General features: G+C 45.5%; 1 protein-coding gene across 6 annotated transcripts in view; it reads left to right on the forward strand.

The window, feature by feature from the left end:
• The window catches only part of LUZP1 (leucine zipper protein 1), a 102,958-nt gene that overhangs the window by 62,115 nt on the left and 25,446 nt on the right, over positions 1-15,397 (forward strand). For 3 of the 6 annotated variants that reach the window (XM_061393688.1, XM_061393676.1, XM_061393697.1), the window contains one exon: positions 10,154-10,259. The gene's annotated coding sequence lies outside the window, so the exon portion shown is untranslated. Of the gene's footprint in view, positions 1-7,681; positions 7,887-10,153; positions 10,260-11,512; positions 11,729-15,397 lie in introns of all 6 variants that reach the window. The other 3 variants (XM_061393707.1, XM_061393665.1, XM_061393682.1) reach the window with 3 other exon arrangements.

The raw sequence follows: 15,397 nt of genomic DNA on the forward strand, positions 1-15,397 counted from the left end.
TGAGAGCTACTTTAAATCGGCTGGTCAAGTCTTCACAGAGGTGGTGAAATTTAAGCTGACTCTTCAGTGACTAAAAGGAGCCAGCTTACAAAGGGAAGGGAACAGTGCAGAGGCCCTAAGACAAGAATGAACAATGTGTGTGCAAGGAACAGGAAGTAAGGGGGAACCTGGTGGGAGATGAGGTCTGAGAGGAAGGGGCCAGATCATGTAGGGTCTTGTAGGCCGTGATGAGGACTTTGGATTATACTAAGTGAAAGGGAAAGCCATTAGAGATTAGAGTCTTGATCTGATTAAATTTTTAGAAATTTAATTCACTATTATTTGGTGAATGGGGACAGCCGGTAGCAGGGAGACTTAAGGAAAGGCTATTGCAGTTGGTAGGGTCAGAGTCTAGGTGTTTGGACCAGAGTGCTTATTTGGAGTATAGAGGGCAGAGGGACAGACTCCAGAAAATCTCAGAGTTGATGGGACTTGGTGGTGGATTTGCATGTGGCACGTGAGGGAAAGAAGAATCCAGGATGATTCCAGGTGTTTGGCCTGGACAGTTGGGTGGATGGTGTGGCTGTGAACTGAGATGGGGAAAGAGGAATGGCGCTGGGGAGGGAAGAGTGGACAGTGAAGACCAACAAGAGTATAAGAAGCTTTTCACAAAAATGGCACCGAAGGTGAAGAAGGGAGCCCCTGCCCCTTCCAAAGCCAAAGCAAAGGCTGTTAAGGCCAAGAAAGCAGTGTTAAAAGGCATCTACAACCACAAAAATAGAAGATCCAGACGTTGCCCGCCTTCCAGTGGCCCAAAACACTGCAGCTAAGGAGGCAGCCCAGATATTCTTGGAAGAGCTGCCCCTTGGAGGAACAGACTTGACCACTCACTATGCCACCATCAAATCCCCACCCCCACCCCCCCGGCCCCCAAATGAGCCATGAAGAAGACAGAAGACAGCAACACACTGGTGTTCACTGTGGATGTCGGGACCAACAAGTGCCAAACTCAACAGGCTGTGAGAAGCTCTAGAACACTGATGTGGTAAGGTCAACACCCTGATCAGGCCTGATGGAGAGAAGCCATTTGTTTGATTGGCTTCTGACTATGGTGCTTTGGCTATTGCCAGCAAAATTGGGATCATCTAAACTGAGCTGGCTAATTCCACATATAAAAGTTTTCATTAAATTTAAAAAATACATGAGACTGTGGATTTGATTAGATGTCTGGGTAGAGATGTCAGGTAACTTGTTGGATATGCTACTGGAGTTTGGGGCGGGGGGCGGTCACTGCTGAGGAAAGCTTTTGCAGCCATTGGGCTTCAGAAGTGCTGGGACTGAATGAGGTTACCCAAAGAAATGAGGTTACAGATAAAGAGGCCCAGGATTGACCCTTGTTGAGTAGAGGAGGAGCCAACAAAAATGAATTAACAGTGAGCCAGTGGAGTAGGAAGAAGCTCAGGAAAAGTATGATATCCTGGAATTAAGGAAGAAAGTGTTTTGATGGAGAAAGAGTGGTTATTTGTGTTAATGCTGTTTAGAGGTCAAAGAGATGGTCTAGAATTCGGCAACATTGAGGCCTTTGACCCTTATGAACAGTCTGGTGTGCTGAGGATAGAAGACTGGAGTGAACTGAGAGGAGGAAAGAGGAGGAACAGAGAATGTAGACAACCTTTCAAGAGAAGAGACATTGGAGCTGGAGTGGCGGAGGAAGTGAGCTCAAGAGAGAGTTTATTCTTTTTTTTTTTGGTCTTGTTTTTTAAGATCAGAAATTCTAGAATCTTGCTTCTCAAATGTGGTCTCGGACCTGGAAGTGTGAAAGTAAAAGTGCTAGTCGCTTGGTTGTGTCGGACTCTTTGCGACCCCGTGGACTGCCAGGCTCCTCTGTCCGTGGGATTCTCCAGGGAAGAATACTGGGAGTAGGTTGCTATTTCCTTCTTCAGGGGATCTTCCCAACCCAGGGATCAAACGCAGGTCTCCTGCATTGCAGGCGGACTCTACCATCTGAGCCTCCAGGGAAGCCCATATGTGGTAGTACTGTGTATGATCTGTACATAGCTCACTTGACACATGACTCGCTATTTGAGTTCACCAGTACCCTTACTGGCCTACCATTGGAGAAGTCCACTGATCATGTGCTTGGATGTCACAGCAGTGTCACATTGCTGCACGAATGTCTACACACTTCCTCTCAATTGCTGTGCCTATACTGGTACAGAAATAGTCAAATGGTTATTCCAGTAGTCATGTATGGATGTGAGAGTTGGACCATAACAAAGGCTGAGTGCCAGAGAATCAGTGCTTTTCAACTGTGGTGTTGGAGAGTCCCTTGGACTGCAAGATCAAAGTTGTCAATCCTAAAGGAAATCAATCCTGAATAAATATTAGAGGGACTGATGTTGAAGCTGAAGCTCCAGTACTTTGGCCACCTGATGCAAAGAGCTGACTCATTGGAAAAGACCCTGATGCTGGGAAAGATTGAAGGCAGAAGGAGAAGGGGACGATAGAGGACAGGATGGTTGGATGGCATCACCAACTCAGTGGACATGGGTTTGAGCAAGTTCTGGGAGATGGTGACGCTTGGTGTGCTGCAGTCACGGGGTTGCAAAGAGGTGGGCGTGACTGAATGACTGAACAGGGACATCATCCTGCTAACCGTTTGTGAGCCAGTGCCAAGTTTGGGGATCCGACTTCAAGTAGCTAATTTCTTGAGCTTGTTTGTATGCTGGTGGACGTGAATCTTTAAAGAGAGAAAACAATGATGTAAGAGGGAGTGGGGATAACTGTATATGAAGCTAAGAGGAAACTAGAGCCATAGTAGGTATGAAAGGTTGTACTTTATATACCAGTGGAGACTTCATTATCACAGTAGGAGAAGCAGAATGCTGGTGTGTGGTTAGATCTGAAGTTAGGAAAATCATGGTCTGACTGTTGCTTCTTGGTTTTGATACTGTTTCAGATTTGACTGGGGAGCCACCTTGATATCAGCCTGTATTTAACAAAAGTTCCATTTCAGCAAGGATACATGCATATCAGATAAAGAACATAGTGAACTGGATACTACTGAATGTTTCCTCTTGGTGACAGGGTTATTAGCTGCTGGGGGCTGGAGGTTTATCGGGAGGGAAAAAAGATGTGAATCATCTTGGGGAGTAGAAAAGTGAACCTACTAAGGGAAATGTAGCAGGATTGCTGGCAGCTTTGAGAGAAAATTGTTGGAAATTTGTGGTGATCAGTTTAAAATCTTATCAGTCAATATGGTTATATTTTCTCTAGAGATACAAGTTAGGTTATAATTTAGATGCTTTGGTGTTGGCCTGGAGAGGTTGTTAGTTTGGTTTAACAAGGGCTGAAGTTTTACTGGTTGAATATGAAGAAGGAATGCATAGGACCAACCATGAGGGAAGTGAGGGCACAACGGGGAGGGGTGTAATTCCGTTACGTTACTTAACCTTATATCAAGTTGTATCTGTTTAGTACTGATAATTGTTTCACAGAGTTGCTGTGAGGATTAAGTTCGTTCATATAAATGGCCTCGAGCAGGGCCTGGAACATCGGGTGCGCTGGGGCATCCGTGATGTGCCCTGTTACTGCCGCTTCTGGACCACAGGACCTGCCTCTTTTCTGATCTCTTGGCACCATCTTTACCTCCTTCCATCTGTTGTTCATACTGAAGTCAAAGTGATCTTCTTGAAATGTGTACACATTTCAAAAGTTATCTCTTTTTAACACTTAGATGACTTAAGCTGTTTGGATAAAGATGCAAACCCATAATTTGGGCTCCAGGGGCTACATGGTAGGACTCTCTCCAAATGTCTCCTGCCTCATTGCGTCTCTTGTAGTTAATGTTTCTCCCTTCTTTGGTTACATAGATTTACTTTAGTTCCGCTAGCTCACTGTGCTCCCTCTTCTACTTGGAACGTTCTCACCCTGGTTGGAGCTTTTGTAGACCTAGGCCAGCGGGTCACTTTCTATTAATGGTATTTCATGTATTTTGTATTTTATATGATTCTTTAGTCCCTCCCACATGGTCTAGCAGTTAGGATTCTTGGTTTTTACCTAGGTGACCAGGGTTTGACTCCCAGTGTGGGAAGGAAGAACTTTCTGGGCTTCCCAGGTGGCGCTAGCGGTAAAGAATCTGCCTGTCATGACAGGAGTCATAAGAGACGCGAGTTTGATCCCTGGGTTGGGAAGATCTTCTGGAGGAGGGCATGGAAACCCATTCCAGTGTTCTTGTCTGAAGAATCCCATGGACAGAGGAGCCTGGTGAGCTACAGTCCATGGGTTGCAAAGTCCAGTCAGAACTTAGAAAAGTATCGTATTAAACAGTAAATGCCTTGAAGACAATCTGTTTCTACTCGCTGTTTTATTCCCAGTGCTTGCCCCAGAGCCTAATGCATTATCAGTCAATATTTGAATGAATGAATGAATGAACAAAGTACCCATCAACCTCATGAAGGTTTGTGACATTTGGACTGTGGATCAGGACTGACTTTTCTTTGGGTGAGATCCGAGAGCTGATTGCTTAGAGAGTTATAAAGGAGAGGAGAAAGCGTATTTTGGGACAGAAATAGCTAGGTGAGACTCCACTTATCAGTTACCACTTATTAGCTCCATGACTTCGAACCTTTAATTTCGTCTCATTTATAAAATAAGCATGATGGTATTTTCCTGATAGGGTTCCTGTGAGGATTAAATTAGGTGACAGAAGCATTGGGTTCCTTGCTTCTTAGGTTGGTTTCTGTGACTTGCTGTTTAACTACATTCACCGTTGTTGTTGTTTAATTGCTCAGTCACGTCCAACTCTTTGTGACCCCATGGACTGTAGTCCGTCAGGCTCCTTCAGTCCATGGGGTTTCTCAGGCAAAAATACTGGTGTGGGTTGCCATTTCCTTCTCCAGGGGATCTTCCCGACCCAAGGATCAAACCTGCATCTCCTGCATTGGCAGGCAGGTTCTTTACCACTGAGCCACCAGGGAAGCCCATTTGCCATTACTTGTTACAGTCCTTATGGCTCCTTGATACCCTAATGATAGACTTCTAGAGGTTAAAGGCAGCCAGCATGTTCTTCTGAAGCAGCCAACTTTGTTAAAGCAGGTGACTAACCAACAATTTCAGGCATGTGGTTCGGTTGCTAAACCCCACAAACATGGGCTAATTGCAAGGAGGCCTAGTCTCAATTATAACCTACTAGTTAGGAAAGGAAGCAGAAGAGCCAGGTGGCATCCTCCAGGGCCTGCATTTAAACAGAAATGCTAATCGCAAGCTAGTCTTACCAGTTGTTTGTTAGTAATAAGTTCTTAAGAGCCTAAGCCCTTTCTTTTCAATTCCAGCCTGTATTTTTGACCCTTTGTTGGGCAAAGCTTCTTTAGTGAAGTGAAGAAAAGCCCTGTAGCTCAGAGGTGGGATGACTAGATACCAGTCCTGTCTCTGTTTCCTAAAAGGTCTCCTAAAAGGGTCACACGGCTCTCAGTCTGTTTGCTCATCTGTCATATGGAGGATAAGAGAGTATCTTCTTCTCATCTTAAGAGTTTCAGGAGTAATAAGTTATCCTGGGAGGAGCAGAAAAGGAAAGACATTATTCGAGCAGACATTATCCTCCATCAGAGATAAGTGTTGAAATCTCTGTTATTAACACAGTTTAAGAATTAATCACAGCACTTGAGAACAGAGCACTTGCACTGGACTCTGTTGCCTGCGGGTAGGTGGCCCAGGTAGGAGGGCAGGGCTTACGGAAACTGACAAGTCTTGCAGCTGAACTCCAACATGATGACCTCAGTGGGGTTCTGGCACGAGGCTGGCTGTCGCCAAGTTGCTCTCTGCAGCTCCCAACCGACCGCCGTTTGATTGGTCCCACCCCATCCTGCTAGGAGCCTGTTTCCTAGGTTGGATTTTTGTTGAAGAGACCACACAGGGCAGAGAAAGGTTAAAATCCCTCCTGACTTTTTTCACTAATAATCCTGAGAATGCCACCTCAGCAGTTATAGGGGAAAACATGACTATCTCCTGGCTTCTCAGTACAGACAGTGGAGCATTAGATTTGAATCTTAGGACTTTGAACAGTATGGTTGTCTCAGGTTTACATTTTTTCTCCTGCCTTCTCATTTTCCACCTTTATACTTTCTTTTTTGCTTATGTTTGAAAGGCCACAGGAGGTTAATTAGTTGATGGGGGTAACCTGGTCCAAAAGAATTGCAGGTAATGGTTTCTCTGTGATCCTCAGTCATTCTGGTTCTCTCTGATAACAGAAAGTAATCACCGCATACACTTAGGTGAAAGGCCTGAGAGTGAATTTTCTAGAGACTGTGGATGACCCATTTATTTCAGTTTGAATAATTTCTGTTGATCTACAAGTTTCATCGAGTCTTTTCTGTGTAATCTCCATTCTCTTCTTAAGCCCACTCATTCAGAGAACTTTAAAATTTCAGATCCTGCATTTCTATTCTAAAATTTCCTTCCCCCCTCCCTGTCCCCCCCCACCACCACCCCTCCCCAGCCACCACCAATTTCTCTGCTTTTAATAGCTGTTACAATAGCTGCTTTAATGTCCTTGTTTGATAATCCCAGCATCTGGGTCATCTTAGTGTTGCCTCTGTGGATTTGTTGTTGTTTCCTAACTCTTGCAGATGGTTTACTTCTTTCAGTTCTTCGTGTAATTCGGGCTTGTGTCCTTGGCATGGATGCGTGTGAATGCTATGTTATAGAGACTGTCCCATTGCTGTGTTTGTTTCAGCACAGGCGCCTTGGGCAGACTTCAGTTGCACGTTCCGTCTCACGTGCGGCGGGTGGCTGTGCACGGCTCAGTCCGGTCCTTTTGTCCTTAGCGGACGTCCTTGGATTCTGCCCTGTGCAGCTGTGGTTCAGGGTCAGCTGGAGTCCGGGCAGAGCATCAAGCAGAACCTGGGCTCCATGTCTGGCTGTCTTCTTCTTGGTGTCTGCGGCTGCCCTGGTCTCCGTGTCCTCCGGTTCCCATGAACAGAAAGCCTTGGGTTTGATTTTTAATTGGAACTTCAGCTGGACAGCCCTCAAGTCAAAGCTCCAAAAGTGGGGAATTCATGCCCTGCCAGTCCTTATTAAAGTGTTTTGGGACAGAGGTGATACACATTTAAGAGAGTTTTGTTGTTGCATGAAATGACTCGTGTATTATAGGTCAGCAGCATTTCAGGTGGTGGTGCTTCTCCTGGCCCTTCAGTCCCTTCAGGCTTCTGATGCTGGCTGTACTGTGACAGCGGAAATAGTGCTGTAGGTCCGCACATTACAGCACCAGCTACATCTTCATGCAGAAGCACAGGGCGAGTGGCCCACAGGCCATCTCTTCACCCTGGTTTTGCCGCAGAAGGAGCAGTGTGCTTGGTGTGCTGGCTGGTTGCAACTTCACCATTCTCCTGACGGAGTTATTAATACTATAATGCGTCCTGTGTTTACCCACGATTCTGACCTTGATGCCTTTAGTCATGTCACCGCAATCTAGGTCTGAGCCCAAAGAGTAAGAGAACTTTACGTTCAGCAATCAAGTGAGGATGGACTGATGCGTTTCCTTTCTGTGGCTTGTTAGTTATCTCAGGTGGACTCAATGTGTTCACTTCAGCCAGCTTTGCTGCCTTGGGCCAGTTTCTTCTCCTTTGCTGACTCCTTTTCTTCTCTGGGAGATGAGGCAGTTGGACTCCCTGATCTGTAAGGGTCCTTTTATCTCTTTTCCTAGACAGATAGCACATACACGCAGAACCACCACCATTAGCACCAACAGTAACAGCACAAAGCACCAGAAGAAATGCCTCGGGGAAGTGGCCTGGCAAGATCTGTCAGGGCGGAAAGGCTCTGAAGAGGCAGCGCTGAAGAGTTGGAGGATGTTTACAGTTATCCTTTGTTTCTGGGGACAGAGGACCAGTACACCGAGGATGGAAGAAGTAAGTGACATTCAGGAGCAAAGGAAAGAAATCATTTGCCCTTAGAAATAAGGAGAGAGTCTGTGTCAATGGAAAACAAATGAGGATCATCTGGAGTTCCTGTTTGCTTGCTTTTTGGCAGGGTATTCCATCCTGTTTTGAAGAGACGGGCTCCTAGGTTTTATTAATACGCCAGCAGGTTTGGCTGGAGGTGGGGGCAGCGGCTTCAGTAGAGGCGCTGCTGCCACTGTTAGGGCTGCAGAGACCATGGTGGTGACAGACCAGATTTATGTGGCCATTTCTTGGAGTTTAGAATGTTTATGTAGGAAAGGTTCTAGGCTATGCAAAGGAAGGGATGTGTATGTGTGTAAAAAGGGTGGAGGGGGCAGGACAGAAGGTCTGTGGGCCAGTCCTGCTGTTTGAATAGCAACCACACTTAATCTGCTTAGATTGATTCTTTTTTTGAAGCCCGCCCGCCCAAGCCATCCTTCAGGTGCTGCCCTTAATACAGGTCCTTTTTCTTCTTCTTTTCTAGCTGTGTTCATTGCTTATCAATAATTCTCTCTTAGGTCTTATTGGCTTGAGACTTCAAGCCTTCATCTTTTTAAAGGCCATTTGGGAAAAGCTATCATTTTATTACTTCTCCATCTTTATTCTAGCCTTTCTCCCCAGGAGGATGGAGGTACAGGCAGATTCTGTATATTTGAATGTGTTATGGGGTTGGTAATGGAGGTGTGGAAATTGGATTAAAGGGGACCTAGCAACAGAAGAAGGCAATGGCACCCCACTCCAGTACTTTTGCCTAGAAAATCCCATGGACGGAGGAGCCTGGTAGGCTGCAATCCACGGGGTCGCTAGAGTCGGGCACGACTGAGCGACTTCACTTTTCTTTTCACTTTCATGCGCTGGAGAAGGAAATGGCAACCCACTCCAGTGTTCTTGCCTGGAGAATCCCAGGGACGGGAAGCCTGGTGGGCTGCCGTCTAAGGGGTCGCACAGAGTTGGACACGACTAAAGCAACGCAGCAGCAGCAGCAGCAACCTTGCAGGGAGGTCACAGGGTGGTCTGTGGGGGTATGCAAGGGAGGGGTGGGCAGCTGTGATGAAAGGAGGTGCCATGGGTGCAGGACCACGTACGGAAACCTCTAAGCTTGCCACTAGCTTAGAAGCCATCTTTCCATTCTTTCTTAAGACCGGGATAGACAGATGTTTAACCCAGATCTTCCACCTTCATTTACTCTTCTCCAGAGTTGGGGTAAGATTCAGTGGGTTAGGAGGCTTTTCAACTCTCTTGTAGAAGGTTTGTTACAAAACTGGGGGTAAAGTTTGCAGGCAGAGAGGCTCTATTTTTTAAATTTTGTTTTATTTTCTATTTGGCCGCTCTGGGTCTTGGCTGCTGCACGGACTTTCTCTAGTTGTGAGTAGGGGCAGCTCGCTAGTTTTGGTGCCCAGCCTTCTCCTTGCAGTGGCTTCTCTTTGTGGAGCGTGGGCCCTAGGACACATGGGCTTCAGTAGCTCAGTGGGCGGGCTCAGTAGTTGCTGCGCATGGGCTTACTGGCCCCGAGGCACGTAGGATCAAGCCCATGTCCCCCGCATTGGCAGGCCGATTCTTAACCACTGGGCCACCAGGAAAGTTCAAGAGGCTCTCTTTTTGTTCTGATTGATATTGGCTGGTTCAGGGCTGTTTTGAGAACCAAGTCTAGAAGGTACTCCAATGAGAGTCAGCATGGTGACATGACTTTTGTAATTGGACAGTCTTGGATTTAAAGTCTCTGTCACTCACAACTAAGAGGTTGGACAAGTCACTTGTCTTGTTGAAATTTAGATTCTTTGTCTATAAGGGAGTAACATTATTGTGGTATTGTCTGGTGTAAAACATAAAACATATTGTCCAGGGTGTGGTGGATACTCCACAGATGTTTGGGTTTTTTTCCTTGCCCATATTCCAGAACATCTGATTTTTAGTGGAATCCCAGCTTCAGCCCTAAGCAGTTATGTGACTCACTCTTTCCAAGTTTAGTTTCCTTCCTTAAAATGAGGGCATTGAACTAGATTTCTGAGATCCCTTCTGGATGTAAGCTGTCATATGAATGTTTAGACCATTGGGGAATGTATAGGTTTGTTAATTTCAGGAATGACAGTGTAGTCTTGGGACCATGCCATCCGATAGGAAAGGGGAAGTTTCCAGAGCCAGATGCCCCCTCTTCCCTGAGGAGGGAGACAGGCTCAGCCCAGTCTTGTGCGATTCACATTTTACCTCTCTCTGCCTTCTATTTATATTCTCTCCAGGTCAAGAGGCAGCTGCCATTGCAGTATAGTGCGTGACCGTGTCCACGACAGCAAGCATCGGGGGAGCAGGCAGAAGCATTGACAGGAAACTTCAGTCCCCTAAATGGTAAGTGTGCCACAGTGTGCTCAGCCACACTGGGGCGAGGATGGTAAGTGTGACACAGTGTGCGCAGCCACACGGGGCGAGGGAGTAGTTTCTGTAGTCTCTACAGTTTTTCCACCATTGCGAGAGAGGGAGGTATTTATTGATGATCCCTTCTGAACCAGGTACTGTGCTAAGCACCTCACATGTTTTCTCACTCAGTCTACCAGCCAGTCTACCATTTACTGAACACTTACTATATGAGAGACATTATATCCCTTAATATTTACACCAAAGTGTGAGGTAAGTGTTGTTATTTTCACCACAAACAAATGAGCTTTGAGAGGTTTAAATAACTTCTCTATGTTTATACAAGTGGCCGATGGCAGAACTAGATTTTAAACCTGGTTATTTTCATTTCACTAAGTTTCTCTTCTGAGCACGTCACTTTTTGGTTGAGGGAGTGACTGCCAGCTAGTTCCTTCCTAGCCCTTTCTGGATTCTGTGTGCCAGTGTTTTATTAGTGGTGTTGAATAAGGAAGTGAGGGTACTGACGAAACAGAAGACGCCTGAGCAGAGTGGCCAGAGGACCTCATGGTCTTGGTCCCTATGGTAGCTGTGGACTCATTAGAGTAGGGTTCTCTGGAAGGTGGGGCAATGGGGCAGCCAGAGGGTGAGTCTGGGAAATGGGTTCTACGCATAGGAGTGGCTGGACATAGGAAAGGAATCTTTCGTGAGACTTCTCAGTCTCACGGGAGCTCCTGGAAGCAGGCACAGTTATGGACAGGACAGGCTCTTCTTGAGAGAGTGGGAAACTTGAAGACAAATTCTTGATCTGTTAATTGGTTCAGGATTCTTGTTCTGTTCCTTTCCCTGGAGCGTTTTTCCTACCTCAGGGAACTGGGTAGGTAATGAAATTCATTTTTGGTTGGGTGGAGTGGCAGTCAGTACTCATTTGTTCATTGATCTTTCTGAGGGTGCTTTAGTCTCTCTTTATTGGAGCACCCTTTTTTTTTTTTAATATACTTGGTGAATTTGGGAGGGGGGAGTAATCATTTTCATCAATAAAATTTATTACACGTATCTCTCATACATACTTTGCCATATACTGCGCTTATGTCCTGAGGGTACCACTTACCGCATGCCTAGAGCTAAGTATTCAGCATTGAACAAAACAGAAAAAAATTCTTGTTCTCAGGGAATATACTCTAACGGGTCAAAACATTAAAAAAGTGAATAGTTAGATACAGTAAATAAGTAACACCTACATGTGATAGGTGTGCAGAAGAACAAGAGCGGGCTAAGGTGGCAGTTGGAACTGATGAGGAGCGGAGAGACTGTTACTTTCTGTCAGGTCATCTGGAAAGGTCTCTGATGAGGTGATACTTTAAGCCAAGATCTGAAAGAAGTGAGAAACACACCCAAGGAATTACATGGGAGAAGAGCATTCCAGGCGGAGGGAAGAGCAGATGGAGAAGCCCTGAGACACAAGCGTGAGTGTGCCTGTCGCAGGACCAGCGGGGCTGGAGAGGAGTAGCTGGGAGAGCGTGTAGGGACCGGACAGAGCAGAGCTGGCTGCAGCTCACCCCGGGCCCAAGAGCTGGGGAAGGGCCTTTGCACTCAGGGCATTTTATTCTGAGATAGGAGCCACTGAGGAGTGGACAGCAGAAGAGAGACATGACTGGACTTGTTTGTTTTTTGTTTTTCTTTTTAATAAATGCTTATCTATTTGGCTGTGCCAGGTCTTAGTTGTAGCACTCAGGGTCTTTTTTGATTGTGAATGTAGGATCTTCAGTGGCGGCATGTGAGCTCTAGTTCCTGGATCAAACCTGGGCCCTCTGCATTGGGAGCGCAGAATCTTAGCCACTGGACAACCATGGAAGTCCTGACTTAGGTTTTAAAAGGCTTACTCTGTTTCCCGCTGGGGAATAGACTGTGGAGGATGGGGGGAAATGGGCAATGGTGGAAGCAAGGAGACAGGTAGGAAGCTTCTGCCTCTGTCAGTCGTCAGGACAGGGATGAGGGAGGCAGTGCTGCGTGGCCAGAAAGGAATGGATTCTGGATGTCGTTTGAAGGCAGAGTCAAGTTCTGACTGTCGCTGTAGATATGTTTGATTTATCTGGAGTTAACCCTTAGGTCACATGGGCTTGAGAGTATCATTAGAAACTTGACAGTGATCCCTGGTAGAATTCTAAAACAGATTAAGCAAAGGATAAGAGCACAGAGAGGACCCTGCAAGTCACTAACTCATACGAACTGATAATTTTTTTTTTCCTTTAGGTTTTGCCATGATTTTGTGTAAATTGTAAAATCAGCACAAGTTTTTTATTGAAGTATTAGTGGGGTGGGAAATCACACCATCCAGGGATAATTAACCATATATCCAGCACTTTGATGTATATCAGGGCAGTTCATTTTTTGAAAAGGCTCCTAGGCTGGACTGGGGGTTCAGAAATGTGCTAAAAACGTAATGTGTCTAAAGTGCTGAAATTAGGTATTTAACATTTTCTCATGTGACCCCAAGACAGAATTTGGGGCCAGCTTGCATGTAGGTGATGTGCAAGTACTGGTTAATAGATTGATGTTTATCTAGAGGGGTTGTTTTTAATGGCGTTCTGGAGGGCTTTTCTTGGTTATATTTTATTTAACAATTTGAAAATCAATTTGGATGAAGATACAGAAAAGATGTACTTGTTAGATAAACAGTGAATGCTTATAAATTGGAAGGTGTAGAAAATATATAGACAGTTGAAACTATTGATCGAAACTGACTTTCAGGTTGAAATTTAAAAAAAAAAGGTAAATAATGTAACTGTAAGATGGATCAGGTCAACCAGAAATATTAAATGGAAAACTCCAGAAATAAACGGAGGCTTTCCTGATGGCTCAGCAGGTAAAGAATCTGCCTGCAGTGCAGGAGACGCCAGAGAAGCAGGGTTGATCCCTGGGTCAGGAAGATCCTCTGAAGGAGGTAATGGCAACCCATTCCGGTATTCTTGCCTGAAAAATTCCATGGACAGAGTGCCTGGCGGGCTATAGTCCAAAGGGTCACAAAGAGTTGGACACTGCACAGAAATAAAGAATTTATAACTTTGAGTTGCCTGCTGTTCTGAGTAATGTGAATGAATCCTTGACCCAGCCTTTATCCAGTTGACTCTTGAACAGTGCAGGCTTGAGCTGTATGGGTCCATTTTTATGTGGATGCTTTTCTATAGTAAACACTGCAGTACAGCATGGGCTGCAGTTGGTTGAGTCCATAGACCCAGAACCCAGGATGCAGAGGAGCTGAATACATGGAGGGCCAACTGTAAGTTACACACAGATTTTTGAGTGCTTAGAAGGTCGTTGCCCCTAACCCGTGTTGTTCCAGGGTCAAGTGTATAGCAAAGACATAGTACATATAGGGTTTGGTGCTGAGTGTGGTTTCAGGCGTCCACCAGGGGTCTTGAAACATACCACTTGTGCATAAGAGGGGAATTTTGTATCTACAGGTTTTAGGGCTGTGCACTTTTGTTGGAGGAGGGGCTGTCTGAACAGACTTCAGAAAACTGCAGTGAGAGATTACCAACTATCAGAATGGGGCAGGGGAGGCTTGGAAGAAAGAGGCAGAGGGAAAGGGGAGAATTCTACATGTGCTCCTCAAACATTACCACTCTAGCCTCTGTGCTTGCTGTGAGATTGCAGGGGCTTCTGTGCTGCGCCAGCGATGCCAGTTCACCTGCCCTGCTGCTCCCCTGCGCCTGGCATGTCAGTACTGCCGAGTCACTCAAAGTCCCCAAGTGCATCATTGTTTTACTCGCCTGCCCTCCCTCCCTTCCTCTCTGTAAATGATTGCTTTATACCTTTTTTGTACCACTGTTCAAACTGCTAGAAAGACAGCAGTAAAAAAGAGGTCCACCCCCCAAAAAACCCCAAACCATGTTCCTGACCTCGTAGATCATACGATCTAGTAAAGAGACAGTAAGCAAATACACAAAGAATTAAGTGGTAAAATGTACTGAGAAGAAACAGGTAGAGTATCTTGCCATAGAGCTGTCTGAAGATGAAATGAGTTGCCTTGGGAGGAAATGAGTATCCTTCCTGTCATTAGAATTGTTTGAATAGGAGCTGAATGACTACTCGCTAGATAATTTCTTCATTGAGTGGGAGGTTGGATCAGATGATCTCTAAATCCTATCCAACCCGGAAAATGTCTATATGCTCGTTGGGCTACCAACCCCAAGGTTTGCATGTCTAAAATATGCATATCTAAATCTAAAATCCAAAAATGCCTGTCTAAGATGAATTTATGATTCTGGGAAAAATAATTAAGTTCAGTAATTAAATAGAAACACTCAAGAAGTGATGGCGAGATGTGGATAGCCGAAGGTTTTAAGACGGGCAACTAGGAATTGTCAGGAGGAAGCTGCTTTAAACTAGTTCTCCCATTTTCCTTTAGATCAGGGACTTGCAAACTGGTCCACAGGCCCACTGCCTGTTTTTGTAGATAAAGTTTAGTCGAAACACAGGTTGACCATTTGCTTATGTGCTGTGTGTGGCTGCTTCACACTGCGGTGGCAGTGGAGTAGTTGGACAGAGACCTTAGGGCTTACAAAGCCTAAAATACTTGTTGTCAAGCTAAGTCATATACTTATATGGATACCATCAAACTTGAAAGAAAAAATTTGCAGATCCTCTACTTTAAATGACTGTTGGGAACAGGAAGTGAATCATGGCAGCTGTGTTGGGGGAAAGGGCAGGCCAAGTTTGACTATGTACTATTTCAGACCTTCCTGGCCCACCAGGACAGGAAAAAGAGCCAGCTTCCAGAATGCTGGATAGAGCCCCTTGGAACTAGGTTCAAAACCTTTGGCAGAAAGGGGCTCATGAGAGACAGTTGGTGGGGCATCTTGCTAGTATGAGTTGGAGCTGAGGGAGACACCGGTGGGGAGGGGGAAGTTGGCATTAAAGAATGGTCTCCCTGTCCTGTTCCTCACTTTCCCATGATTTCCGAGGCTTAATATACATAATTTCCTTCCCAGACCCACACCCTTGGGCACAATTAATTGCTTCTTCTAAGCTCCCAGCACACTTAACAGGTGGTGAAATGTATTAAGTGGAAAAAAAAAAAAAAAACAGGAAAAGAGAACAAGGATCCAGAAGAGTGGGTGCTGTGTTTTGTG

Source organism: Bos javanicus, chromosome 2 (assembly GCF_032452875.1).
Source record: "Bos javanicus breed banteng chromosome 2, ARS-OSU_banteng_1.0, whole genome shotgun sequence".
Taxonomy (NCBI): domain Eukaryota; kingdom Metazoa; phylum Chordata; class Mammalia; order Artiodactyla; family Bovidae; genus Bos; species Bos javanicus.